Below are 27,034 nucleotides of genomic sequence, written 5' to 3' on the forward strand. Positions count from 1 at the left end.
TAATGGTTAAATTCAAAGAACAAATTAAGTGTCCCTCCCATGAGCAAAATCTAGAAAAACAAATGAGATATATGCAAATTTACACAGGTGTTTACAGACCAAATATGTCAAAAGCAGCTATCCCACTGCCATGTGTGTCTTTCCCTTATCAACTCTTATTTTTCTTCCTATAATTCTATCTCCTAAGAGAGTAGCCCCGTCAGTCCATTTGGCAGAATTAGTAGCACATCCAGAACTGCTGTCTACTGGGGGATGAGATTACGTTTACAGAAGAATTTCCACTACTCAGAAGAAATCCTAAGCGGGACAGAAATAGCAGCATGGAATGTGTGATACAAAGTGGCCATGTTCAATTTCACTTGAGGGTTATATTATATCAACATAATTTTTTTCCAAAAATTATTATTGATGACAATGTATTTATAATTTGTACACACTAATTACAAATATAAGTAATAAAAACATTAAGAGATGTGTTTCTTGGTAATGTCCTCTCTCCCAGGAAATATTTATACGCCTTGAAAAACCCCACAGAAGAGGTTTGAGTGCCATTTGTTAATGAGTTACAGACTCCAGGGATTTAAAACAAACTAGTACTTTAGTACTGCTTAGAATCCAGAATTGTCTACTTCCAAAGATTGATCTATTTGAACCACAACAGTGAATTTAAAATGTTTCTCTTCCTTTAGCAGGAAAATTCTTCAACAGATAAAGACAGGGCAGGTCTGAGAGAAGTTGGGGTTGGAGGCTTGGGATGGGGGTTGGGATGCCAACCCCATCCCAAGCCTCCAACCCCAGCCCCCTTGCTCACTCTCATTTCCTTTTCCATGGCTTTGCAGCAGCCTTGGAGTCATCTTTCTGGATCCTAGGTCTCCAAAAAAAGGAGTCTGTAAAACATCAACCTGTTGCTTCTTACCTTTCTCACAATTTCTGTGGGACTCTCCCCAGAGGAGGTTCTATAAAGTTACCAAAGACATCTAGAAGACTGATAGGTGCATCTGATGGGCCTTCAGGATGGGCCAAGTGCTAGCAGGGAACAAGGAGATAATGTACATCAAGACACAGCATAATTTATAATTGTGCATTTATCTGTGTTTGCTTATAGTCTGTCTTCCTCCCTAGACTGTAAATTTCTGGAGGGCAAGAATAGTGTCATTCCCCAGCACCTAGCTTACAAAAGTCTTCAAGAATTCTTTGTCAACTCCCTGAATATGATTAAAAGTTATCCGAAAGCAAGAATCACTTTTTCTCCAAGTTGGCTTCTAAAAAGAAAACACTCCACGTTGATCTAACATTCACTCTCTAATGAGAGCTATGCAACTGCTCTGGTCTATAGGCTAAAAGCCCTACAAATCTTAAATGGCTAACTGACCAGGAAGAAGGAGGAAGGAAGGAAAAGATGGAAGGAAGGCAGACAGGCAGGCAGATACATTTCAACTGAAAATTCATTATACCTGCTTTCTATAACCAGAAAGACTACATCTAGTTAGTGACATATAAGTACAAGTTACAAAATTCGAAATCTTAGTATAGTTTGGAAGCTGAACAGAACAGTTCCTGATTTCTATAGGTAATGGGCGGGGGTGGGGTGGGGTAGAGTTTGTTGCTTGTAGGTTTTCAGGTTTTTTTAAAAATTTATTTTGGTTTTAATTTGTCCTTCACTTTAAACATAACTAGTATGCTTTGATTTTTTTTGTATGTTCTTAACCTTGCATCTATTCCCAAAATTGCATTTATTGCTTTCTGTATGACTAATCAAATTTCTCATTTAGAATCAATAGCTGAAAAGCTCATTCAGCTAAACTATTTGTAGATACAATAGAAGAAAACACAATCTAGGTCATTTTTTTTTTTTTTGTCATGTTCCAAATCTGCTTTCAAATTTCAGAAAAAAAAAAATCTGTTTCCCACAAACAAGAAGGTATGAAAAAGACTGCAGGATTCCTTTCTGTTCTCCAAAACAGGCTTTCTCTTTTTATTCCCATTGTTTCCTACATTTTGAGCAACTGTCACTTGTGCATGCACAACACATAAGCAATCATAGGTGGAAGTTTGCCTATGAATCCTTTCCACAGAGAAAGTGAAGCCCAGAAACTGAGGCCTGGGGAAGGTGGAGGTGTTGGGAGAGAGGCTCAGAATCACTTGCATTCCAGAATAAGGACAGGCAAGTTAGATGAATAAGAATGGAATTCTAAATGCCTTGGATTATTTTCAGTTTCTATTTATGCTGCACTTAATGTCCACTAAAAAAGGTTGGTTACATGCAATTGCATATTCTATTTGAGGTATAATTTAATAGTCAGAAATGAGATACCAGAAAATGCCCGAGAAAAGCAGTATGTGGAATAAATACATATTTTGGCACTAATAACCAGACCTGTCCCTTGCATTGCTTATTATGCCCCTAAAAATGTGTCATTTATAATCATTTGATCCAATTACAGATTATCCCTTGTGGTTGTAAACTCAAAATAACACAGCAAATTGTTATTTTTTTTATCACTGAGTTTTTGCCACTGAGACTCCCTGGAGTTTTTATTAGTGAGGCCCAATGTCACCAGATGTCATGAATAAGTAGGCAACCCCAGTATCTCTAACATAGCCTACTTGGGCAGTCTCTGAATTTATTGTATGCTTTATCAATTATTCAGGCTCTTTGCTTCTTCTGCATTGGCCAGCTGTGTTAGCTGCATTGGCCCTTATCATCCACAGTAGAGTATGGAAAAAGGACCCCACTTTTTTCCCTTTTCTCATATCTAATAACTGTTTTTATGTGTCTAAAATCATGAACTATCTTGAAAACAAGCAAAAAAGATTTTCCATTTTTTAATAGGTTGCACTGTATAATGAAAAGAGCATGACATTTGGAGCCAGAGGACCATGGGGTCTGGAGGCAGGCTGGGCTTACTTTACCAATTACCAAGCCTCAGGGCACAAATTTAACTGATCAGAATTTCATCTTCTTCATCGGAAATGAAATTTATACCTAACAGCTTCAGGCATTATTGTTAAGATCAACACAAAGGAGTTAATTATATTAAAGAGCTTTATGTATTATAAAATAACAATATAAATGTTATTTTGAGTTTACCACCACTTAAAAATCTTGCCCACTCTTCCTTGTAGTGGTGGTGTCAGCAAAATGTCACAACACTGCTGGCTTCAGAAGCATATGTTTTTTTGTTATTTTGTTTTCATAAGAGAGAAGAGAATTTTAGCTAAGCATCTTCAAGTCATTGACTCTGCTCCCCACCTCAAGCTCTTGTCCTTCCCCAGTCTCCTTCCCGAAACATACACTAGGGTCCGAGGCTCCATATCCTACCTTCGTCTACTGTGTTCTAATACACTTACTACGGTGGGAGACAGTTTCCTTACACAGCTGAGTCTCTCAGTTCAGCCTCATGTTTTCTATCAGCTCAGCTGAGCTTGAACCACAATCTTCCCCCTCTGTGAACCAGCTTTACACTAGCCAAACAAATTTTGTCTTCACCCCCTGTGAAGATCCTGTCTGACCTGTGACCAATATTCAACAAGTAGTGGGATGCCTTCGACTCAATATCTCACCAATCTCTAAATTGCTTCACTGTCACACCTTTCCCTTCCACCACGTTCTCCTCCATTCCTGCCCCATTCACATGTCTTCCTTTTGGTTCTATGCTCATCTTGCCCTAGGGTTCGGCCATTCATCTCCATCTTTGACCAGATGGCACTTCTGAGTTTCTGCATCCTGGGCCCATTCTTTGCTAGTAAGGCTAGATCTGTACATTCAAACCTACTTCCAGGGATTGTCACTACGTGCTTTAGAATACATGAGATCCCATAACTTTCCTTACAGATGCAATTCCTATTCCATATTTAGGGAGTTTACAAATATGAAAACCGGTGCCCAAGTGGTTCTATGGCTAGCGCAGTAATGCAGAGGGTCAATGATGAGCATCTGGAAGGCAAATCAGGGTTTTGGGCTTCCATCCCAATGTGTTTTCACCTCATCGTCTTCTTGAACAATTGTAACTTGTTTCATTTTTGCTAATTAAAACCCAGGTGCCCTTCTTCTTCAGTTATCATTGGGTAAGAAGCAAATTTGGTAAAAGGCTTGGAAGGTAAAATGCGGAATTATAAAATCCAAGCAGTTTAAAAGGAATTCCTCTGCCAAAACATTTTACACTAAAAGTGGTCCATGACACTAAAGTATTAAAAAGTCAGACAACTTAATGGGGTTATATTTCACCTAATAGATCAAGGCTTCAAACGGTTTCAGGAAACAACTAACAATAAACTTGATATTCTTAATACTCTGGGATTTCTTGGATCCTGTCAGAATCAATCATCACCAAGACATTATTTCTGAGAATATATTTAAGAGAGGAATCCAAAGGACAGAAAAAAAAAAACATGTATACAAGGTATATTATATACCAATCTTCTGTGGCTATCCCTTCAGATGGGGTGTATAGTGGGATATCTTTCAGTTTGAAGTACAGTTTAAGTGCATTACTCTCTAAAACTGTACCATCAAGATCACAAATGTAACCTTCACATGGCCAAATCCCATAGAAACTTGTCTTCTCCTTAATCAACACCTTCCACCTGAGATGCTTTCATGACTATGCTTTTCTGGTTTCCTCCTACCTTACTGGCTGCTGCTTCTTGGTTTTGGTAGGTTTCTCCTCCTCTATCAACTTTTAATATTGGTGTTCCCAGGTCTTGGTTACAGACTCTTTCATCTTCTCCATCTACATTCTCTACCTAAGTGATCTCATCTAGTTAATGGGTTTGAAATAAGTCTATATTCCAATTACTTCCAAATTTTTATCTCTAACCCTGACTTCTTCATTGAATTCCAGGCTTTTCTAAGCAATTGCTTACATCTTCACTTGGATGTATAATAGATAGCTGAAATTTCTAGCATCTTCATCCCTCCCCCCAAAAAGACTAAATATTCCACAAATATTCCCCATCTCATTCTGTGCCACCACTATTCACCTAATTCCTTAAGTCATAAACATTAATCTTAATTACCTCCCTTCCTTCCTTCCCTAACTACATTTATTTCTTTGATGAGCTCTTTTGATTCTACCTCTAAAATATATTTTATGTGATGTAATGGCTGGATATATTGAAGCCATTTTGAACCATGAGATGACCTTAGGAATGGAAAGTTACCCATGGTAAAATGACAAGATAAAAAGATCTTGGTTCCTTTTTACCATGACACACCATAACAGCTCTGGATAGATTTTACATGACAGAGCAACAAACAATCTTGTTTGAGTTAAAAAAAATTCCAATTTCTCATCTTCTTTTGTGCCTATCAATTTCATTCTAATCTAACCTGACATCATCACTTTCCTTTGCCACTCAAATATCCCCCATCTGATTTCCTTGCTTCTTTTGTCTTGTCTTCCTAGAGAACAACCAGAATGATCTTTTAAAACTGTATATCAGATCATGTCACATCTAGCTTAATTCTATCTATAGGTTTCCAGCTGAATTTGAAATAAAATTCAAACTCTTCTATAAACCTCAGACTCTACCCTTGTACAGTGGACTCTGACTATACTAGGTATAGGTTGTTCTCACTTAAGACCCTATGCACTTGCTGTTCCTTCTACCTGGAATATTCTTTCCAGCATATTTGGCTCTTTCTTACTCAGATCTTCAAGTTCAAAGGTTTTCTTCTCAAAGAAAGTTTCCTTGAGGAATCAAAATAAAGTAGCCCCAGCTACTTTCCATCACATTACACTACTATTTTCTTATATCTACAAGCTGGAATTAGATTGTCTCCTTACTTGTTTATATCTTATAATGTAAGTTTAAGACCTAGAGAAGTACCTGGCCATCCTAGTGTTTACATATATTTGTTATATATTTATTAAATAATAAAATGATTAATTGCCTTTTATTCCAGAGTAGCAAATATACAGTGTTAGATTAGTTTCATGTGTACAGTATAGTGATTCAACAATTCTATACATTTGTCAGTACTCATCATGGTAAGTGTACTTTTTAATCTGCATGATCTACTTCACCATCCCCCCCACCCACTCCCCTTTGGTAACCATCAAAGGCATCAATTTGTGCTCTATAGTTCAGAGCATTAGTTTGTGCTCTATGGTTCAGAGTGTGTTTTTTGGTTTGTCTTTTTTCTTTGTTCATTTGTTTTGTTTTTTAAGTTCCACATGAGTGAAATCATATGGTATTTGCCTTTCCCCAGCTGACTTATTTTGCTTAGCATTATACTCTCTAGATCCACCCATGTTGTTGCAAATGGCAAGATTTCATTCTTTTTTTATGGCTGAGTCATATTCCAGTATGTGAATATGTGTGCATGTGTTTGTGTGTGTGTGTATGTGTGTGTGTATACACCACATATTCTTTTTTTTAATCCTTCTATCTGTGGATACTTGGGCTGCTTCTATATTTTGGCTACTGTAAATAATGCTGCAATAAACATAACGGTGCATATATCTTTTTAAATTAGTATTTTCATATTCTTTGGCTAAATACCCAGTAATGGAATTACTGATCATAGAATAGTTCTATTTTAATTTTTTGAGGAACCTCCATACTGTTTTCCACAGTGGCTGTACCACTTTGCATTCCCACCAAAAGTGCAAGAGGATTTCCTTTCTTCACATTAAAAAAAGGGGAGGGCAGTGCTCTATAGGGCTAATGAGATTAAAACTGTCAGCAGTCTCCCCTTCTTCTTCACAGGAATGCTAAAGGTTAACAATCCTTATCTTTCAGAGGCAAGCAACAGGAGGAGATCCAGCTGGCCCAGACCAGTTTGTACTCAACCACCCACTCACACCTGCACAGATGGACTATGAGGCATCTGACTGTTATCTCTACCTTATTATGTTAAAGTTTCCACTCAAGGAGGAGCAGAACCTTTATCAACATAACAGTATATATGTATAGGCATGTTTTCTAAGTACACCTGTCCAACCTTATGCCCACCATACAATGACAAAGACTCCCTTTCTGAATATTCATCCTGACTCTCAATAAAGGAAACCTACTCTCTCCCTGCTTGAGGACTCACAGCTTTGGAAGTTACTTCCTGTGATCTCCTTATTTGCTGCAAATAAAGTTTCCTTTGTGTGACAAAAATATTAGCATTAATAGCTAGTACTCCTTCAAATTTTATAGCTTAAAATATGCCATAAGGGGTTTTAGTAAGGTTAAGGAGAAAGTAAGCCTCTGGAGAAGCTGGACAGTGTAGAAACTCTGGCAAGATAATTAAAGTATTAAAAAGAAATTGAAACACAGAATTACCATTAATTCGGCAATCACACTTATGAGTATATACTCAAAAGAATGAAAGTAGGGATTTGAATAGATATTTGTACACTAATATTCATAGCAGCATTATTCACAACAGTCAAAGAGTGGAAAACCACCGGTATGTACATCAACAGATGAATGGATAACCATATGGTACCTATGTACAATAGAATATTATTCAGTCTTAAAAGGGAATGAAATTATGACACATGCTACTGCATGGATGAACCATAAAGACATCTGGGCTGAGTGAATTAAACCAGAAAGAAAAGAATACTTATTGTATGATTCTACTTATATGAGGTACCTAGAGCTAGAAATTCATAGAGAAATAAAGTAGAACAGTGATAAACAGAGGTTGTGGGAAGTGGAAAGAATGCATTAGTGTTTAATAGGTGCACAGCTTCAGGTGAGGAAGATGGAAAAGGTCTAGATGGATGGTGGTGATATTTGCACAACCATGTGAACATGCTTAATGCGACTGAACTGCATGCTTGAAAATGGTTTAAATGGTAAATTTTATGTTATTCATATTTTCCCACCATAAAAAATTAGAGTTATAAAATGGAAATTGGGATGGGATGGGAGTCAGGAGGGAACTGTGATAATGGGATATACTTTTTGGCCAAATTTGTCACACAAAGTGGACTGTGTTTGACAAATAGGGACTTTTCTTCTCAGCCCATAGAAGAGGAAGCTTCAAAGTCTATCATAATAATTTTTCTTCTTCACAGAGAAAAGAGGAAAATCACTTTCTATTTTTTATCAGTACTGATTTAATATTTTTATAAATGTTGATATGACTATATACAAGGCATAATGGCAGGGAGAACAATTAATTCATTCTGTTTTGATGTTCCTTGCCCAGAACAGAGCTATAAATAGCAGGACAATATCAGGATAGTCATAAGGCATAGAGTAATTTATTCTTTCCAAAATTCTACTTAAACACATCTAATCAACTAGATGTTATTCTTCCTGCCCAGACAACTAAAAAGATGTTCTATTAATGTACACTCTGCTACATGTTTTATGACCATTACTCCAAGTCATTGCTCCTTGCCCAAATCATGATGTCAAGAAAGGATTTAGAAGCATTTCAATAAATGGTATCATACACACAAAATACCCAAATGACTGATTTTTTTATGTTTATGCAAATATTTGGTGGTACCACAGATTCAGAAGAGGTGGGGGAACTCTGTCTGATGAGAGTGGCATCATATGTGATAAGACACTGTCAATGAACCCAGTCTTTGTTATCATTCCTACCTATGCACTCTTCTACCTGCAGAATCTTCTGTTGTAAAGAGCAAGTCGATAGCTACAGTAAAGAAGCTGAAGTTGAAAAGAGACATCAGAAAGCAAGTTTACAAGTGAAAAGAACCCTCGGCCTTTTAAAAAATAGTTATACTTGAGCTAGAATCCATTCAGAGCAGCTATTTTATGAAAAAAAAAAAGAACTTTTTTAGGGGGACGTGGGTGGGAGAAAGAAGATAAATAAACACCTTGTGAAGCTGTTAGTTCTGAGAACAGAAGTTAGCGATAAGGTAAGAGACAAACACTTGGCTCGAATTCTCAAGTAAGAGCCTCCAAAACTGAGGTAAAATACATACCTCTTTCACTACAGAACTAATATTATAACTTTTGGCAGAGTAATTCCAAATTGGGAACTAAGCAAATCTTTTTAATGTTCTTCACTAAAGCTTCCTTTCAATGGACACTGTTCCTCTTTGAACACCCACACATGGATGTTGGGATGCCAGGGTATTCTAAGAGTTGTGTGAATTTTGTGATATGTGATTTTTAAAAACTTTAACCTCTGAAAGAGGTTAGCATGTTTTTCTAAAATGCATGTTCATTTTCATTCTTTAGTTGTTTCATTCACATGTGAAACTTCAAGCAACGTGTTTGCGAGAACATCAGGGATGATGCTTTTCACTAGCCCTGGCCAGCCCAGGGTATCAGAGGGCTAAGTTTTTCGCATTGTCACCTTTCAAAGACTGGCAACTTAATTTCAGATCCCTGAAACTCTTCTTCCATCTCCCTTTTAGCTTTTCTTTTCTGTTGTTCTCCAGCAGCTGTGGCAAATCACCCCCAGTCCTGGGACCTAACTGGCTCCTACTCTAAGCTGCCATTTCAGTCCCATGTTGGCACCAACACTTTGCTCTGCTCTTGATGTGCTAGAGTAATGCTAGTTGAATGGAACCGGGTGGGACCCTAACGAGGGCATGTGTGTCTACTTAGGCACTCAAATCTTATCTCAGGCTCCTTTACCATTATTTGGATGAGAGAAAGTTCTTATGTCAATACACAATTCCACCACCTTGTTTTAATCCCCTTATACTATGTTAGAAGTATCCTTTCTCTTCTCTTTAACTGATTTACCAATGACTGCTACACGTCATTGAAAATACTGTTTTAGGGATTACATGAACCACAAAAAATCATCCGATCCAATTCCTTCATTCCTGAGCCCTTACATGCAACTTTTCTTATTTATTTCTTGTCTATGTAAGGTATGATTTGATCACCATTCCACAAGATGAGAAAACAGGTTCAGAACACATAGTGACTTGACCTGCCTACTATGTTATAACTTTTGAGAGTAGACCCTAGACATGAGCCTGCAGGTGATAGGTTTATGCTCTTGTCAATATATGAGTTTCCTCATAATTGACATAAAGAGACTGACATGACTAACCATTAAAAAATAATAAAGGAGTTCTGCTTTACAACACACACTATGAAACCAGGGCAAGAGATTAATGAGCAACAGAACTAGATATTACTTAGAATATATATAAATAGAAAATGCATTATTTCTTTTAATCCCCAAAAGCTTAATCAAAATGTAATTCCAGCTGTGTCCTTTCACAGATATTCTCTCTCTCTTTCTCTCCTATATTTTATTTTACTAAAGGTGGTAAGCTCTTCCAATTTCTAGATGTATGCTGGCTATAATGACTTATATCTAATTTTTAGTTTTTCATGGATAGGATTCTCTGCCATTCTGTTTCTGATACTCTGCATCACTGCGTTGACTCACTGAACATAGTAACATTGCTGAAAGGAAGATAATTCTGTGTTTATATTGCTACAGAGATTTTTAGTGTGAACTCAGTTATGCAAGAAGACTGCTTGCTCTAAGGGAAAGAAAAACTGGAATTTTTGCCTATTTTGAAAAAAAAAACGCTTTAAATATTTTTCTTGGGTATTACTAGTAGTCTTATTATTAGTATTCCACGGAAGGGAACAACATACTCATGTTTATTATGTAAATGTTACATGCCCACTGCCCAACAGAGAAACCTCTTTTAATTCTTTCTGTTTATCAACTGTGGGTGACACTAAAAAGTCAGGAGGACATTCTTTACAGATACATTCTTGCCATGACCAAGAGCCTGATGCAAAATGCATCAAACCTTTCCAGCAAGTGCACTATTTTGGAGCATGAATAACCCAGGGGTGGGATACATTGTGAGCAAGTTAAGGAAGTCTTTAACTATGAAATATCTTTCTTCTCCCTCCAACCAACATGTGCACAGACACACACACCCTTTCTCACCCAGAGAACACACAAACATTTTGACAGGAACCTAGAATCATCTGTTTTCATGACAATTTAGAGACCAAAATAGGCAGCATGTGGGAGGCAGTGCAGTTTAGTAAAAAGAAAACTATAGTAGGTTTAAAGGAACTTGGGTTCTAGTCCTACTGCAACCACTATTTGCTTGGCAGTAAGTCAATCTTTCGTTCTTTGGATCAATGCTCTCTAAGTCAGAGAATTAAGGTTAAAAGTGATGATTTCTAAACTTCCTCCCAGACCTAAGGTTCTATGAATTTGAGAAAAGAATTAGAAAAGAATGTCTGTGCTCAGGGAGTCCATTCACTATACCCGGGTGCCCTTTCACCAGTTATGACAGTGTGAAAAGCTCACCTCCCACCAAGTTTATACTTACAACCCACTTTTTCAGAAGTCACAGAATTTCTTTTCTATGATTAGTTGTCTATCAGCAGATAAAGTCATTAAATGCAAGTCTCAATGGAATACAGGAAAACATTGTCCTCAGACCTCAGGAGCTTTTCCTCACTGTAGAGACGGACTACAGACCTACAGTAAAAGATACTGAGAAGTGCTATCAAGAAGCACCACAGGAGGGGGATCCCTGGGTGGCTCAGTGGTTTAGTGCCTGAGTTCGGCCCAGGGTGTGGTCCTAGGATCGAGTCCCACATTGGGCTCCCTGCATGGAGCCTGCTTCTCTCTCTCTTACTCTTTAAAAAAGAAAAGAAAAGGAAAAAAAAAAAAAAAAAGCACCACAGGATGACACTTGTTTTCACATACATGAGACTGAAGTTTGCCTGGAAACAAAAGTTCCTAGTGAAGTCAGCAGGTGAGTAGGGCCTTGGCGGATGGTTTGGAGATGCCTCGCATAGCAGAGTGAAAAGAAGAAATGCCATAGACAAGTCAGGGGAATAACAAGCTATGAGGCAAGTACCAGGAACACCCCATTTGACAATAGCTAAGTCCTGGTATGCTGATGTATGCGGAATTCCTAAACTCAATCGCATTTATCACTGGTGGAAGGTCCTCCCTGCTTCTGTGGAGCATGGTATATACAACGACATGAGAACTAGCTAGAGACAGAACACAGCTCCATCGAGTGTCATACCTGGTGTGGCCACCATGTGACTCTATGATGTAATATGCTTCTGGTCAAAAGATACCCCAGTTGCTGCCTTCGTCATCTGGTCTAGACATCTAGTCTCTAGCTAAGGCATAGGGCTTCCCTTAAATCCTGATATCAAGCTAAACTTAAGACGTTGTTAAACTGAAAAGAAAAGAAAAGAAAAGAAAAGAAAAGAAAAGAAAAGAAAGAAAGAAAAGAAAAGAAAAGAAATTATTAAAATGAGGGGTGCCTGGGTGGCTCAGTGGTTGACTGCCTGCCTTTGCCTCAGGTTGTGATCTGGGATCGAGTCCCAGGGATCCTGGGGTCCCAGGATCGAGTCCCAGATCGGGCTTTCTCCAGGGAAGCTGCTTCTCCCTCCACCTATGTCTCTGCCTCTCTGTGTCTCTCATGGATAAATAAATAAAAAATCTTTAAAAAATTTTTAAACTGAAAATCATCAATATAACCTCATGGGGGGGGGGCTAGTTTAAGTTGTAAGTTGCAGTTAAGGATATATTTAACTAGAGAAACACCAGAATTTGCAGAATAAATGATTTTGGAATAATGAAAGATGAATTTCTCCTGTGAATGCTCAGCCTGAAAGTCAATAGCTTCATACTTAGAATGAGGAAGTCTAGAAAACTCTTTTGCAGGAAACACAGTTTTAAAAAAGTAATTATAAGCATTTTTTCTGAAGGCATAACGACATGATATTAATGCTAGAGAAGAGCTGTAGCCCTGAATTTCTAGCATTTCTATTAAATAGTGCAATTAAATTTTAAAACCGATTCAGCAAGAGCATCACAATTGAAAAATCTCTCCAGCACCAGGCAGAAATCTTCTGTCATGTTAACAGTAGTATCATAAAAATACCAAGGATTTCCTATAATTAGCATAAAGAAAATGACCAGCAAAACTTATGACCAGTGAAATACAGAGTGGGAAGGATCCCACAGACCATTGGACCCATATTTTAAATGTTGGGGAATCAATTATGTCAAAAGCGAAAGATTTAAAACAATGATCACGGAGATATTTCCTTCCTTCTTTGAGCTAAGGGTTTTACCCTCAGACTATGACCAAGGGGTCTGTGGCTAACTTCAGAGCAGGCCTGCAATTATGCCTCTGCATACATGTAGTTGTTGTGTTAATATATTTACACATGTAAGACCACTGGATAATGGTATGCAGGGATATGATAATGGTATGCAGTCATTACCTCACCTAGGATTAACTCATCTCTATGAATTCTTTCACTATTTCAACACAGTTCTGAATTTAAAGTGCCACTTCAAAGAGAGAAACAGTACTCTTAATGGAAGACAATAGTCTTATAGTCAACAATAGTATTCCTGTCCTGACCTTGACTTTGCCCTTGGAAGGCTCCTTAGCCCTGCAGCATAGCTCTTCACTTCTCATCTCTCACCAAAAGGGGGCTATAGCCATCCCACCAGCGACCTCACCATATGCAGGGTTGGCTTTATGAAAACCGGGTTTTATCACCTCCAGTTTACCCAGCTCTTTCACTGAGAATTACTGAGAACAGAATGCTTTCTACAAATGGTACAAATCAATTTTATAAATATGACTTTTAGTGAATCTTACCTATCCAAAAATTTCAACGTCAAACATCTCAGAGTAGCAAGTGGTATTTCTTAAGATTTTTTTTTTTTTTGGAAACTCAATTAAACCAGTTTTTGTATGCAAAATCATATTATAAATAAGCCATTTCAAGATATGCATATAGTGGGCATAAGATGTAATTTACACATTAATATTCACAGTCTAACCCAGCTACTTTAAACCACTGACAACCAGCTTTGCTTCTTTATTTATAGAATTTTCCTGGAAAGGATCAGCTTTCGCTGGGAAACTAAATGACTGTGTTCTAATCATGTTTCTGAGACCTCATTTCAAGAACTCAGAAAAGTCTCTGAAAAAAACTCTGTGAGATGACATTTCCATAAGTGAACTTGTAATGAATGCCTTTAATAAGGGTGATAGGTCTAAAAATAGTTATTTCATGTGAGTAACCAACAGTTACAGTATAAATCCTGAGCACTTATCCCATTTTTAGTTTCTATAAGGGTGATGGGAATAACAATACTAAATTGGTATATTCTTTCACATTGGTCTTGATTTAGCATGTCTATTTCTTCCTGGTACTATCTCTGTGTTAAAGGGCAATGTGAAAACTTCAGAGGAGGGACTCAAGGAAGGATAATTATTTTGTCCCATTACAGAAGTACTGTTCTTAGGGACATTTCATGCCTCAGTTTCTCTCTACCACTTTGAGCAATGGTGTGACTCATCTTGCGGGCGAAAATTTCTTTCTCAAGTTGCTGAGATTTCTATAAATATCACCATTGTAGTCTGCATTAGAAGGATCAAATCTCAAGGTCAGATTGAACTATAATATTTGTAGCTTTCTTACTTAAAAAAAACACATATAGACTGTATCTTATGGGACGAAATAAAACAATATTTTCAAATTGCCCCTGCCATTGTTTTATATCCGACCTGTATCTAACACAAAATGTGGAACAAACCAGATTCATTTCCAACTATGCAGATGGCTCATTATCCAGCTGTCTTAAAGATAGAAAAGATTAGTGAGCTTAAGTGTAGTGCTAGGAAGGAGCAAAAAACCTGGGAACCCAAAAAAGAGCCTAAAGCCAAATCTTTCTGCTCGTGGTACAAATCCTCCATTGGGAGAAAAGGTTAGGATATGGGATAAAGTTTGCCACATTATCCCAGGGGTCACTCAACATTCATTTCACTAATTCCATCCTTAGAGCATATGCATGTACACACGCACACACACTCACCCCAATTCTTTGGCTCTTAAAATTGTAACAGAAGTAGAATTGCAAACCTAACCCAGGATACTTGGCTTGAAGCTTTTTTTTTTTTTTTTTCCTCCATCTCTGTGAAACAGTATTTTCAGTACTTCATTAAAAGGAGGAGAACATGGCTTTGGCAATTTTCTATTTCCTATCTCCTACCCATCATCTGGTATCATTAATTCAGCTTCATGTGCCTGTATGTATTTTAAAAAGTCCTCATAAATACACATTACACCAAGTTTCGCCTTCTTAAGCAGCTGTTGTTTTAAAGTATGTTTGGTTTAGTGGTGTTAATGGTATAGGCACACTCTTGGCCGCACCTGTCTCCAGCTGGAAAACAGATTCATGTAATTCACATCACCTTTGTTGACAGGAAGGTCAGCAGCCTGAGCAATTTTATTTATTTATTCACTTACTCTTTATTTAGTTTTTTTTGCCTGGGAAGAATTGGGGATAGGGTGATGTTGACATATATATTTATTCATAGTGACTGAGTGACTCAAAGCATGCAGTTTGAGTTTTTAAAAGTTGAAATATATTTGCATATGACAGTTAAACATATCATTTATAATATATGATGTGACTCTACATAGAACAACTGTGAAATTTGGGAAAATTAGTATCGGGAGAAGCCAGCTTATGTTGTTCTACTTATAGTATCTTTTTTAAAACAGGTCTTAAAGGAGATTATAGATGTTAGGGTCAAAAAGCAATGTTGTTGAAAGAAGACTGACCACAGTTAAATAATACTTGGCATCTAGTGGTGTGCCAGCCTCTAGTCCTCCTGTGTGAACCTCAAGTTCTAAAGGCATACCCTAGGGTGGTAGTTTAGTCCCCTGCTGGTTTTCATAGGAAGATATAAGGAAGCGTTGGAAAAACATCACCTCCATGTGGAGACACAGAATGCCCTCTGGATCATCACCTCTCTGCTTACGCATGGTCTTTGTCGACAAGCTCAAACTGGATTTGGGAATCTTCACTGAGATTTTAATTAGTTGATGAGTGTCTCTCACTGGCCTTTATATTCTCTGTTCCAGATTCCTTCTGCCAGCAACACCAAGTCCTTTGTCAGAGCCAAAGCAGACTTTGCTCACTAAAGTAGCAGTGGCATCCCATGGTTCCAATTCAGTGTGACCAGAGACTTTTAGACCTCATGGTGTTGGGACACCTGGGTGGCTCAAGGGTTGAGTGTCTGTCTTTGGCTTAGGTTAGGATAGAGACCCGTATCAGGCTCCCTGCTGGGAGCCTACTTCTCCCTCTCCCTATGTCTCTGCATCTCTCTCTGTGTCTCTCATGAATACATAAATAAAATCTTAAAAAAAAAAGACCTCATGGTGTCCCATTCCTTAGGTCTAAATATTATACCAAAAATCAAAGACCCTTCTGGCCAAAAGGTAACAATCCACAGTTATGAATATCTGTATTCTTTTCCAAGTAGCACACTACAAGGCCTTAAACACCAGCTTTTCCTATATTGAACTCCGGGATCCAAGGAAAATGGCCTGGCCTTATCTGAATATAAGCTAATTTCCCCAAGATTTAGTAAATATTTTTTTATTGGAAGAGAATTGATGGAGTCTGCTTTTCCAAGTACTGTCTTATGAGGTCACAACTATGTTTGAGATGCATCCTCCCACTTGAAAACAAATCTGTCTTTAGCCAGTTTTTCGATTCTGCTTACTTTTTCAATCTCAACTCTGCTAATGCAGGTTTTCCCTTGCCCAGTCCTGGGGTTGTTTGGGCTCAAGTGAGTTGCTCATCAATACTTGTTCTGTGTCTCAAGTCTCACCCTGTTTTCTCATGGTGGATAAGCATTAAATGTCAGATGTGGAGGATAGTAAAATAAATGAAAGAAACCATTCCTTCCATTCCAACTATCTTTGCCAATAGGAATGGGAAAGAAAGAAACCGAAGCCCACCTGCACGTTGTGGACTGAATGGTGTCTCCTCAAAATTCATATGCTGAAGCTCTAATGTCCAAAATATGCACACACACATATAAGCATACACACACCTGCACATATACATACCATTGGTTCTGTTCCTCTGGAGAATGTTAATATATCTCAATATCCCATTCTGGCATTCTTGTTCCTATCTACTGAGTCTGGAAATGACATGTTAGAATTTTCCCACCAAGTTGGTGCTGAGAGATCTAATCCACGCAGATGGTTGAACTGGATGTTTATGGGGGAGACCTCATTCTACAGGTTAATTTTTATTTATGTAACTAAAAGTGGATGCTATTCCAACGAGCCCCATTTTAATTTCTATCACTGTTTCTAGGAGGCTTTTCTCCCCTACCTATCACCACCTGAGCTTAGGTGCAGTAATTATGCTGGAAAAGGCTGAGAGATAAATTAAGTGACATGATTATAGTACATCCTGGTCTGTCACTTCAGCATTTTTTTAAGAGGAGGGTGAAGGAGGTGAAGGACGCTCCTAGTTTTTTCCATTAGACTGTTTCGTTCACCTACCAGGACACCGGTACACATTCTCTATTAGTAGAATTCTAAAATTCATCTATAGAATCCTAAAATCAAACACAAGACTAATAATCATGTAGAAAATTGAGAATTTATCTTTTTCCCTTGCTAAGATTGGACAAAAAGGAGGAGAAAAATTTCCTTTAAAGACAGGTTAAACAATTCAGTTTATGCACTATACTCTTAAAGCTTTAAAAAACTACTGTAGACATTGTCAAGTGTGATATGTAAGTATTTTTTTCCCTATGTTTTCTCCTCAGCACTGAACCTTGTTCTCTTTACTATATTTGTTAATATTGTTCATATTTCATAAAAATATTCTATTTTTTATCCAAGTAAATATTTGTATATAGGTTTGTATGGATGGAATACATAACTCTTCGTATGTTGAAAAGTCGTAGACACTGAAAATTATTTTAAGAATTACAAAAGATACATAATGAATCCTTAACATATTATTCCCACATGCAGCATTTCTCTGCTATATCATTCAGATCACCTTGTCCCATGGGGGAACAAACCCATTCCCCTGAGGTTTTGTTGCATTCACTTTGCAATCGAAGGGGAAGAAATACTGTATATGCCAGTTAATCATCCCAGATGTAAGCACCAGCTGCACTCTCTCCTTTGTTTATGAGCATATTTTACTTCAGGTAAACACTGTAATTCTGGCAGAAAATTCTACTTGATGGATATGAATCCTGTTGTTATGTATTCATTATTTTTTAAGAACATTTGCATTTGTACAGAAAAGGATGCTAAATTAGAAGAAAGTAAACTTGAATTCACGTCTTGGCTCTGCCACCCTGATTCCAGGCAAGTTAATTAGTCTCATGTCCACATTTTAAAACTGGAATAATACTATTTACTTCACAGAGTCACTATAAAAAGTAAAAGAAATAACGTATGTGAAATTTTGCAATACCTGGACATAGCTTTTGCTCAGTTAATACTCTTTGACCCATTCTCTTCCATACAGAACGGGAGTCTAATATCTGCTTTATATTTTAAGTATACCATCAGGAAACAATATGGTAAAACCTCAAATACTCTTGAGGTACCTTAAAGGGGGGATACAAATATAAAGTATGTTTATTCGTGTGTGTGTGTGTGTGTGTGTGTATTTTGGCTACATTTTGTGTTAAGTCTATTCACCTTAGTTCCAGCTGGGCATCACCGTGAGGCATGGCTGCTTACTTCCTCCCATATGCCTGTCCCAGATTATAAGCCCAGTTCTAATCAGCGTGACAAATGTTAGTGGAAAGATATCAGAAGTGGCTGACATATAGTCAAGTCATTGTTCTGGGTGGAAATTAATGAATAACTGCCAGTTAATATCTTAATTCAACCCTGCTGACAGAATCCATACCCGCAGGAGAGTGCCAGCCAGCTGGAGTAAGCCCTCAGCTGAATAGAGGGTGAGTCATTGATTCATTTTCTCAGGTTTGGGCAGCAGGACTGCAACTCAGAAAACTAAACAAGAGGGAGGTTATGTCTGTCAGGAAAGTGGGCTGAGAAGAACGCAACTTGGAGATGCCTTTTTTTTTTTTTCCTATGGAAATTGAAAAATGTTCAAGAACGCTCAGCAAGGTAAAATTGTTTGGAGAGACATCCATTCATAAAACCAGGGTTCCATCTCACTTGGTCCAGTTACATTAAAGCAGGAAGAGCTCAGGGTCAGGTTCTTCAATGGGTACTTAGCTCTACTTGGGAGCATCACATATGCAAATCAGGTCCTCTCTGGCTACTTCTCCTTACCTGTTCGTTGTTTAGGAGGACTTGATGGGGGAGGGGCAGGTTTCTATTCACAAATATGGAAAAGGATAAGAATAACACCATCAAATATTATAAATACTATACAGCTACTTCAAATTGATGTGGGAAGTGGGCAAAACTAACTTCTGAGTAACTTAGAAGAACTCCACTACTGTTTCTTAGTGGCCTCTCTGATGAAGCCAGAGAGAATTCAAGCCCCATGAGAAAGGAGCTGGTCTTATATCCATAAGGCCTCATGTAGCCCTTACCACCCCTCCTGCAGTTTCCCCCAATTACAGATTCACCTGCTTACCATTTTCATAGAGAAACCTGAGTACTTAGCATCTATATTATGATCATCAAAGTTTCTCATATCAGAGGTTTTAATCTCTGGATGGCTCAGCGGTTTAGTGCCTGCCTTCTACCCAGGGCTTGGTCCTGGGGTCCCGGAATCGAGTCCCACACTGGGCTCCCTGCGTGGAACCTACTTCTCCCTCTGTCTATGTCTCTGCCTCTCTCTCCCTGTCTCTCTCATGAATAAATAAATAAAATCTTTAAAAAAAAATCTCAATGCTAATTTACTTTTTTTCCCCTAGCTAATAGATTTGATTTTACCAGTGCACATGGGGAAATACACATACATGATTGGTCAACCAGATGAAACAAACAAAACAATAAATAAAACCAAGGCCTGAATGGAACTGCCCCATTTCTAATCTATGCTGCAAACACTGCAGGGGCTGGCCCAAATGCTCCCCTGAAACCAGCATTGTCCATGAAAGGTCCAGGAGGATAAATCACACCAGTGTGAGTAATATTGATGGGAAAAATCACCTAATTCAGTAAAGGGATACCTGAGTCATTGGGTATAAAAAAACAAAGGAAGAAAGGACATGACAATAAGAAAAGGTGTCTGCTTGATTGTAGTGGAAGAAAAAGGGAGAAAGAAGACACGACAGCAACCTTCTGGAGGATTATCCAGTATTTGTACAATGCGGTAATCTATTTTTTTCTAATCTTTTGTTTGCTTGCCACCATCATTGTTATAAATATCCAAGTAATGGTATAAAGAAGATCACCAGTGTACCTGCTTTCCTGAGACAGGCTCATTTTTTTTTTTTTGTTATTCTAGCATAATTAATAACTTCTTGGTTTGGGTTATTGTCTCCTATGACGGTAAGTCCCAGGAGAGTTCGGGGGCTTATATTTTTTGATGGGCTCAGATGCTTCTGATAAATGTTTAGGGTTGTCTTTATGGAATGTCTCTGTGGAATATGCAAGGGCTAACAACATTTGCACTGAGCTCATTCCAAGTCAGGCCCGCTGGCATGCTATAAATACTAACTCCTTTGGCCTACTCACAACAACCCCAGGAGATAATCTGTTATCTTTCCTATTTCACATGAGGACACTGAGGCAACTTGCCTAAAAGCACATAGCAAAAAATGTAGCATTTTCAAGATGTGAACTTGGGCCATCTGAATCTGGTGGCCTTCTTTAATTATTATATTCAAGTATTTGAAATTAAACTTGTTCTATCTCTTGATTATTCCTATTGATTGGAGTAATAATTTATTGATAAATTACACCAAAATTTTTACAAATATAACCACAATGACAGAAATGTACAATATTCATTCCTCTCTCTACACTGCCATTTCTATCACAAATTCATAATAGAAGCATGGGCTGGGAATGAAATGACCTAAATTACTTTTAATTTACCAATGAACAAAACTTAGGAAAGGAATATGACTAATAACAAACCAGATACTCACAATTCCCAGACACACTGTCCCCTGACCCACAGACTCCACCCTGGGAACTTTCAGCAACAAGATAAAGACCAGAAGGCCCTCAGAAATACAGTTCCATTTACTAGACAGAAAGGTGAATCCAAACAACCTTCATTGGGTCACTTTACTAAGACCATATCCTTTGGTCTAAAACTGAAGTCTTATGGATTCTTTTGAAACATATATTTAAACATATTTAAACATGAGACTCAATGTCTACAATTCTTATCAAGATTGATTATCTGACTTCCCTGAAGAGTATGGGAACTGTTATAGCAATAAGACATGACAGCTAACTGTTGGAGATATGACAAATAAAATTCAAAAGTACATGTAGACACATCTGAGCTCTACAGTGAAGAATGAACAATGATGACACTGAGTAGCCATCACAGAAAGTATTTTATTCTGCATCTCCTGCCTAATATAATCCCTTAGAAGAGTTATATATGTAATTGCTTTATGAAATCTTAGTGGTTGCAGTTGGGAACCTTAGCTTTCTGTCTAATGATTTTTATGAAATGTAGGACACTTTCTGTTAATAATATCTTATATCTAGTAAGTCATCCATCCTGATTCTGGATGAAATATGATTTACTCTAAATGTGCCTAACAATATTTAAAAGAACCTGACAAATAAAATAGGTAGGATATGAAAAGGAAAACCTTTCTAATATATGATTGCCTGCATAGTGGCAAAACTCTAAATGAAAAACTCTAATTTCAATTACCTAAATACATTATTTATACAATTTAAAACCAAATTTGTATTTGAAACACCTGGATTAGTCAATGAACTTTTGACATTATTTTTATGTGTGGAATTGCATAGATGCAGCCCGAATGGTTGTTAGTAAATGCTTACAAATGTGTCACTGGCAGGCTAGTGAAAGTTTTCTACCTCACATTTGCCTTCTATAAAATGAAGATGATATTAGACACATCATCTGTCTGTCAGGCACTCAGTCCTGGCTTTAGAAAAGAGATAGAGAGCAATTTTGTTATAATTCTATGATAAAAAAATTATGTGACCAAGAAGAGCTGGGTGGAATTCTGCTTTTTAAGGATTAAAGTCTGCTAGAGAGAAATCTGTCAGGACTTTTCTGTTTTTATTCCCATTTCTATTTTCTGCACCTGAACTTAGTAATCCTTGGCATATTTTGGCAGAACTGAAGCTTTCTCCTCAGTTCCAACTTCCCCCTATTAACCTAAGATGAAATTCTATGAAGCTCTATGGAGAAAAAACACAGAATATAATGGAAAGCTTGCATTAGCTATCTTCTGCCTCAAGCTTCTGCTTAATGTTCCAAGGACAAGATAGGGAGTGACGTGGAACACCCACAGGGTAGGAAAACAAGATGTTGAGTACATGCACGTGTCTCATAATGGGATCTATAGAGACAGAAACCAGAACCTTCTTACTATTAGTTAATTTCCTGAAGCATCAACTTCCTAAAAATAACCTCAGGCTATCTCTTTGGCCAAATTCTTAGACCTGACGTCAGATACTATATTTAGGACAGTAGCTAGTAGGAAGATTTCATCTGCTCATTCAAAATTCCCGTTAACACACAGACAGGTGCTAGTAATAGAAATGAACGAGGACTGGAAAACCGTAGTCAATGGCTTGAAATTGCTGTAAATGAAGGGAGCAGAGCCATGCAGATGTTAGAGCCATTAGTGTCCTGTTGCCATCAGGGAACTGGCTCGTTTTTCAGAAATTGACATAATACATACATACATACATACATACATACATACATACTCTTGTTTGGCGTTTAGCCAACTGGGCTTTCAGCAATAGAAATTTGGATTCATTTTAAAATAAATCACCATATTAGCAGTTATATTACCTGGCCTCTTAGGATACCCAGCAGATTTAAATCCAAAAGTAAAAGAATTAGAGTTAGGTAATTTTGATCATTATTACTAAATTATTTTTGTCTATGGGTTTAATGCTAATCCTTTGTATAAAACAATTTTAAACACTTGAAGAGAACTAAAGCTCCTTCACTATTCAGAGCAGAAAGATATATAGTAGAACACTGGAAACATTTGTTTTGTTAATTAGAGCCACCAGGTGATAAAGAATGCTTCTAGAGACATAGGCTCAGGGGTGAGTAATTGTTTTGGCATCAACCTAGGTTACTGCCAGAACAGTTCAGAATGTTATTTTCCCCCAATGACATTAAAGATCGAGGTCTAAAACGAGACACAATGACTAAGGGCTCTTTTCTTCTTTTACCCACAAGTTCTTTCTCTCATTTTCTTTCCTTCCTTCCTTCCCTCCTTCCTTCCTTTCCTTCGATTTAGTGGTTCTCTGATTGTTCTTTTGAATGCTGTCAATTCTATAATGAAAAGTGCTTACTCACAGTGAAATTTGAAAGAACTCTCTCAGAATTAGAGATTTGTCACTGGAGCTCGTTTTGATAGTGAAAGGCACATTCTGTTTACCATTTACCTAACTGGCCTGGTGAATTATGGACACGAGGCATTTGTTTTTCAAGGGAAAAGAAGGTGCAAAAACCTAGAGGAGAAAGGACTTTGACTTTCTTCCCATTGTCTTTTATTCTTAAAGAAACTTAGATCAAGCTAGCAATATCCTCAGAGACCTTCTGTCACCTACCTGCCTTGTGTTATCACAATATTTTTAAATGGCTGTCCTGTTAAGGACTCATGTAGAGTTACCACCAAAACCACCTCAGAGATCAGAGAGGTTAAATAATTGAGCTCCCATGGCTCACAAACAATAGAGCTGAGATTTGAACCCAGGTTTACAGGACTGCCAAGCCCTGCAGTCAACCACTGCATCATGGCTTTCCTAAAATGCCAAGGCACCAGCTTGTGAATCCTTTCTCATCATGCCTCGTTTTCAAGAATAGTTATCATGAACGAAAACCTCAGTCTGAATTCCTCACTCTGTTCCCCACATTCCCACTGCCATAGTAGGAATGCTAGTTAATAATGAAATGTTCCCAAGTTAATGGCACAGTAGGAAGCAACGTGGTTAATCTAGAAAGTGAATCTACACCTTACTGACAGGGAGGCTGTCTGCACCAGACTAAGTCATGTGGATCTTTACACCTTTAGAAATACATCTTCAATGAGAAAACTGAGATGACCATGTTTAATTTAGAAAGTTCATTCATATATAAACTAAGTGCTCATATTTAATACAAACACATTCTACCACAGTGCAGATTTATAATCGAGCAATTATATCATCTAGAATTATTTACTATAAAATATCATTTATTTAAAAATGCTTTAGGAGTTTCTCCCACTGAGACAAGCACTACGAAATAAAAAATGAACATGTCAGATAAAAATCCATTGTCATGGTCATCCATGCAATGAAATAAAACAAATAAGCAACAAACAAGTCAAAACAAGTGGTAGGAAGGAGACTGAACTGAGGGCCAGATTGGTTAAGGTAAGGCTGAAAGCAGAAAATTAAGGAGATGGTTCTAGAAACAGTGTAAAATGGTGCCTGGGTGGCTCAGTCAATTATGTGCCCAACTGTTGATTTTGGTTCAGGTCATGATCTCAGATCATGAGATTGAGTCCCGTGTGGGCTCTGAGCTCAGCAGGGTGTCTACTTGAGATTCTCTCTCTCTGCCCTGCCCTCTTTCCCTCCCTCAAATAAATAAATAAATTAAAAAAAAAAGTGTAGAGAATCAGAGTCAGAGAGAGTAACTGGTAAAAAGCCCTCAAGGTGGCACAGACCTTGGTGTATGCTGGGACCTGAGAAGAGAGTGAGGCTGAGCAAAGGTGGGAGCAAGCAGGATTTGGGGGTTAATATGGAGAACTGATGTGGCATGGCATGGAAGAGGATGAGAGAAATCTGGTTATGACATCAAGTTCAGATTTGAATGGTACATGCAATGAGAATCCACTGAATACTTAAGCGAGGGTCCCTTGTGATTTGATCTGCATTGTAAAATACGACTTTGCAGCTGTTTTGCAGAGAATGTGTTTTAAGAAGGGAAGAATGATAGCAAGGAGGCCAGGTAAGGGCTAGTGTAGGTGAGAGATGAAGCTAGCTTGCATTAAGGTGTTATACATGAGGACAGAGAGAGATGAATGGATTTGAGATATATATTTTGAAGTAGAAGTAACAGAACTTGCTGATAGGTTGGATAAAGAAAGTAGAAGGAATAAAGGAATCAAGATTTTGATTGAGCTACTAGGTGGATAATGATGCCATTTGTGGAGAAGGGAAAGCCAATAAAGTACTTTCTAAGCATTTTAGGAGTCTGGATTTCAATAGCTAAAATAATTATAGCTACTGATTATTATTATTACATGCTTTATCAGATATTAAAAAAATACTATTTTAGTTAAACAATTTGCAGTCTTGTAGAGCAGCATTATAATGGCCATTTTGTACATGAGAAAATTGACATTCACAAAAATTAAGTAACTTTTTCAAGTCATCAGTCTGGGAATTAGTAGCAACCAGGTGTGTTTGGCTTGGAATTTGGATTCCAAACTTCTCAATGGTGTTTATGTGTATCTGGCTTTCAATTGTAGCTCCATGCCTATGTCAGTATCTGGCATAGACAGGTAGTATATTCTTAATACATATTTATTACCTAAATAAAAACAGGTGATTTTCACTATGCCTTGATGCTTCTCAGATATTCCCAAATATAGTCCCTTCAAATCAACATATTAAGTAGTAATACTATTTAAGTAGATTCATAGGTCTTTTTAATGATTTTTTTTAATTTTTAAATTTCTTAAATGTAAATTCAATTTGCCAACATATAGTATAACACCCAGTGCTCATCCCACCAAGTGCCCTCCTTAGTGCCAGTCACCCAGTTATCCCATCCCCCCACCCACCTCCCCTTCCACATCCAACTGACTTATTTCAGGTCCTTTAAACTACTTTTCCCAGTTTGGACCACACAAAGCTCTCTATCACTAATGAACTACTCTAGTTATATTCCTATCTCTACATCCTTCCTGGAGAAAGAAAGCCTTAGGAGGAGCCATAAGAGTCTGAATTAGGACTCAGGTTCTTAAGAGTGCTATAGGGAGATCTAGGAAATACATGGTTAGAAGAAGGATTCCCTGGGTAGTTTAGGCACAGCTTCCACCTCTGCCAATACTTCCAGGTTCAAGGTCTCTGGACTTTGGTTTTATTATGGATCCAAGTCCCAGGTCTCTGGACCCTTGGTTTTATTATGGATCATCTCTAGTCTCAGGGTCATGAGCATCCTTACCCTACAGTGCACTCTCACAAGGAGGTACCACTTCACTGTCAGGGCTTGGGACACTCTAATAGCTCCAGTAAGTGTTCCTCTTCTGCAAGGAAACTTCCAAGCCTTACATTATTCCAACTACAGACTCTCAATTTCTGACATGCCATTCATCAACCAACTAGTGCTAAAAAGCTCTATTGAATGCACTACCTCTCAGGATACAAGCTGTTTCTACACCTCACTCCCAGTCAGATGACCAAAACAAAGGAATACTGGATATCAAGCAGATTCTTTGCTATTGTCCTTCACCTTAGCTGTAACACTAGCTTCCCTAAGAACACAGGCTCAGTGAGATCTACTACATGCTCATAAAAATATGCTTTATTCCAACTTGGATTTTAATCCTTTCCTTCCCTTACACAGTATCCAAATCCATAATTGTTCTTTGCCTTAATGTAGGCAATTACATGTCAGACTTGGAGAGGTCTACTTCAAGCTGTGGAAGACTTGCAGTAAACACAGTCCTGGAATAAGTCTGTTGCCTATAATCAGAGAAGCCTTGAGGAATACATTCCCCCCTTCCTCAAAAAGATAACACCTGGCCATCATCTCGCTACTTCTGCTTTACCTCCCACCTGTGAAGCTGGGTATATTTCCCAGTATCATTCCTCATAAATGCCATCTTCCTCAAGTTTCCTCTAAGGACACTTCCTCTGCCATTCATCCAAGGGCACCCAGCACTTGACACAACCAGTATGTCATCAGGGTTCTAACCCATAGCTATGGCTAAGATTATCAACTACATCATTTGAATCAACTGGTGATAACACTGGGACAGGTTTGTTTGTTTGTTTGTTTGTACAATTAAAGAGCACACTTAGCTATCAATACTGATAACTCTGTGGTAGGCTTCACTACTGTCTGTGACATGAAACCATGCCTTCACTCAGCCTGGTTGCAGAAGGGGCTCAAGGGTAATCTAAG

General features: G+C 37.9%; 1 protein-coding gene across 5 annotated transcripts in view; it reads right to left on the reverse strand.

Moving 5' to 3' along the window:
* The window catches only part of NRG1 (neuregulin 1), a 1,071,954-nt gene that overhangs the window by 597,210 nt on the left and 447,710 nt on the right, over positions 1–27,034 (reverse strand). The window lies entirely within an intron of this gene.

Source organism: Canis lupus, chromosome 16 (genome assembly GCF_003254725.2).
Source record: "Canis lupus dingo isolate Sandy chromosome 16, ASM325472v2, whole genome shotgun sequence".
In the NCBI taxonomy this organism is placed as follows: Eukaryota; Metazoa; Chordata; class Mammalia; order Carnivora; family Canidae; genus Canis; species Canis lupus.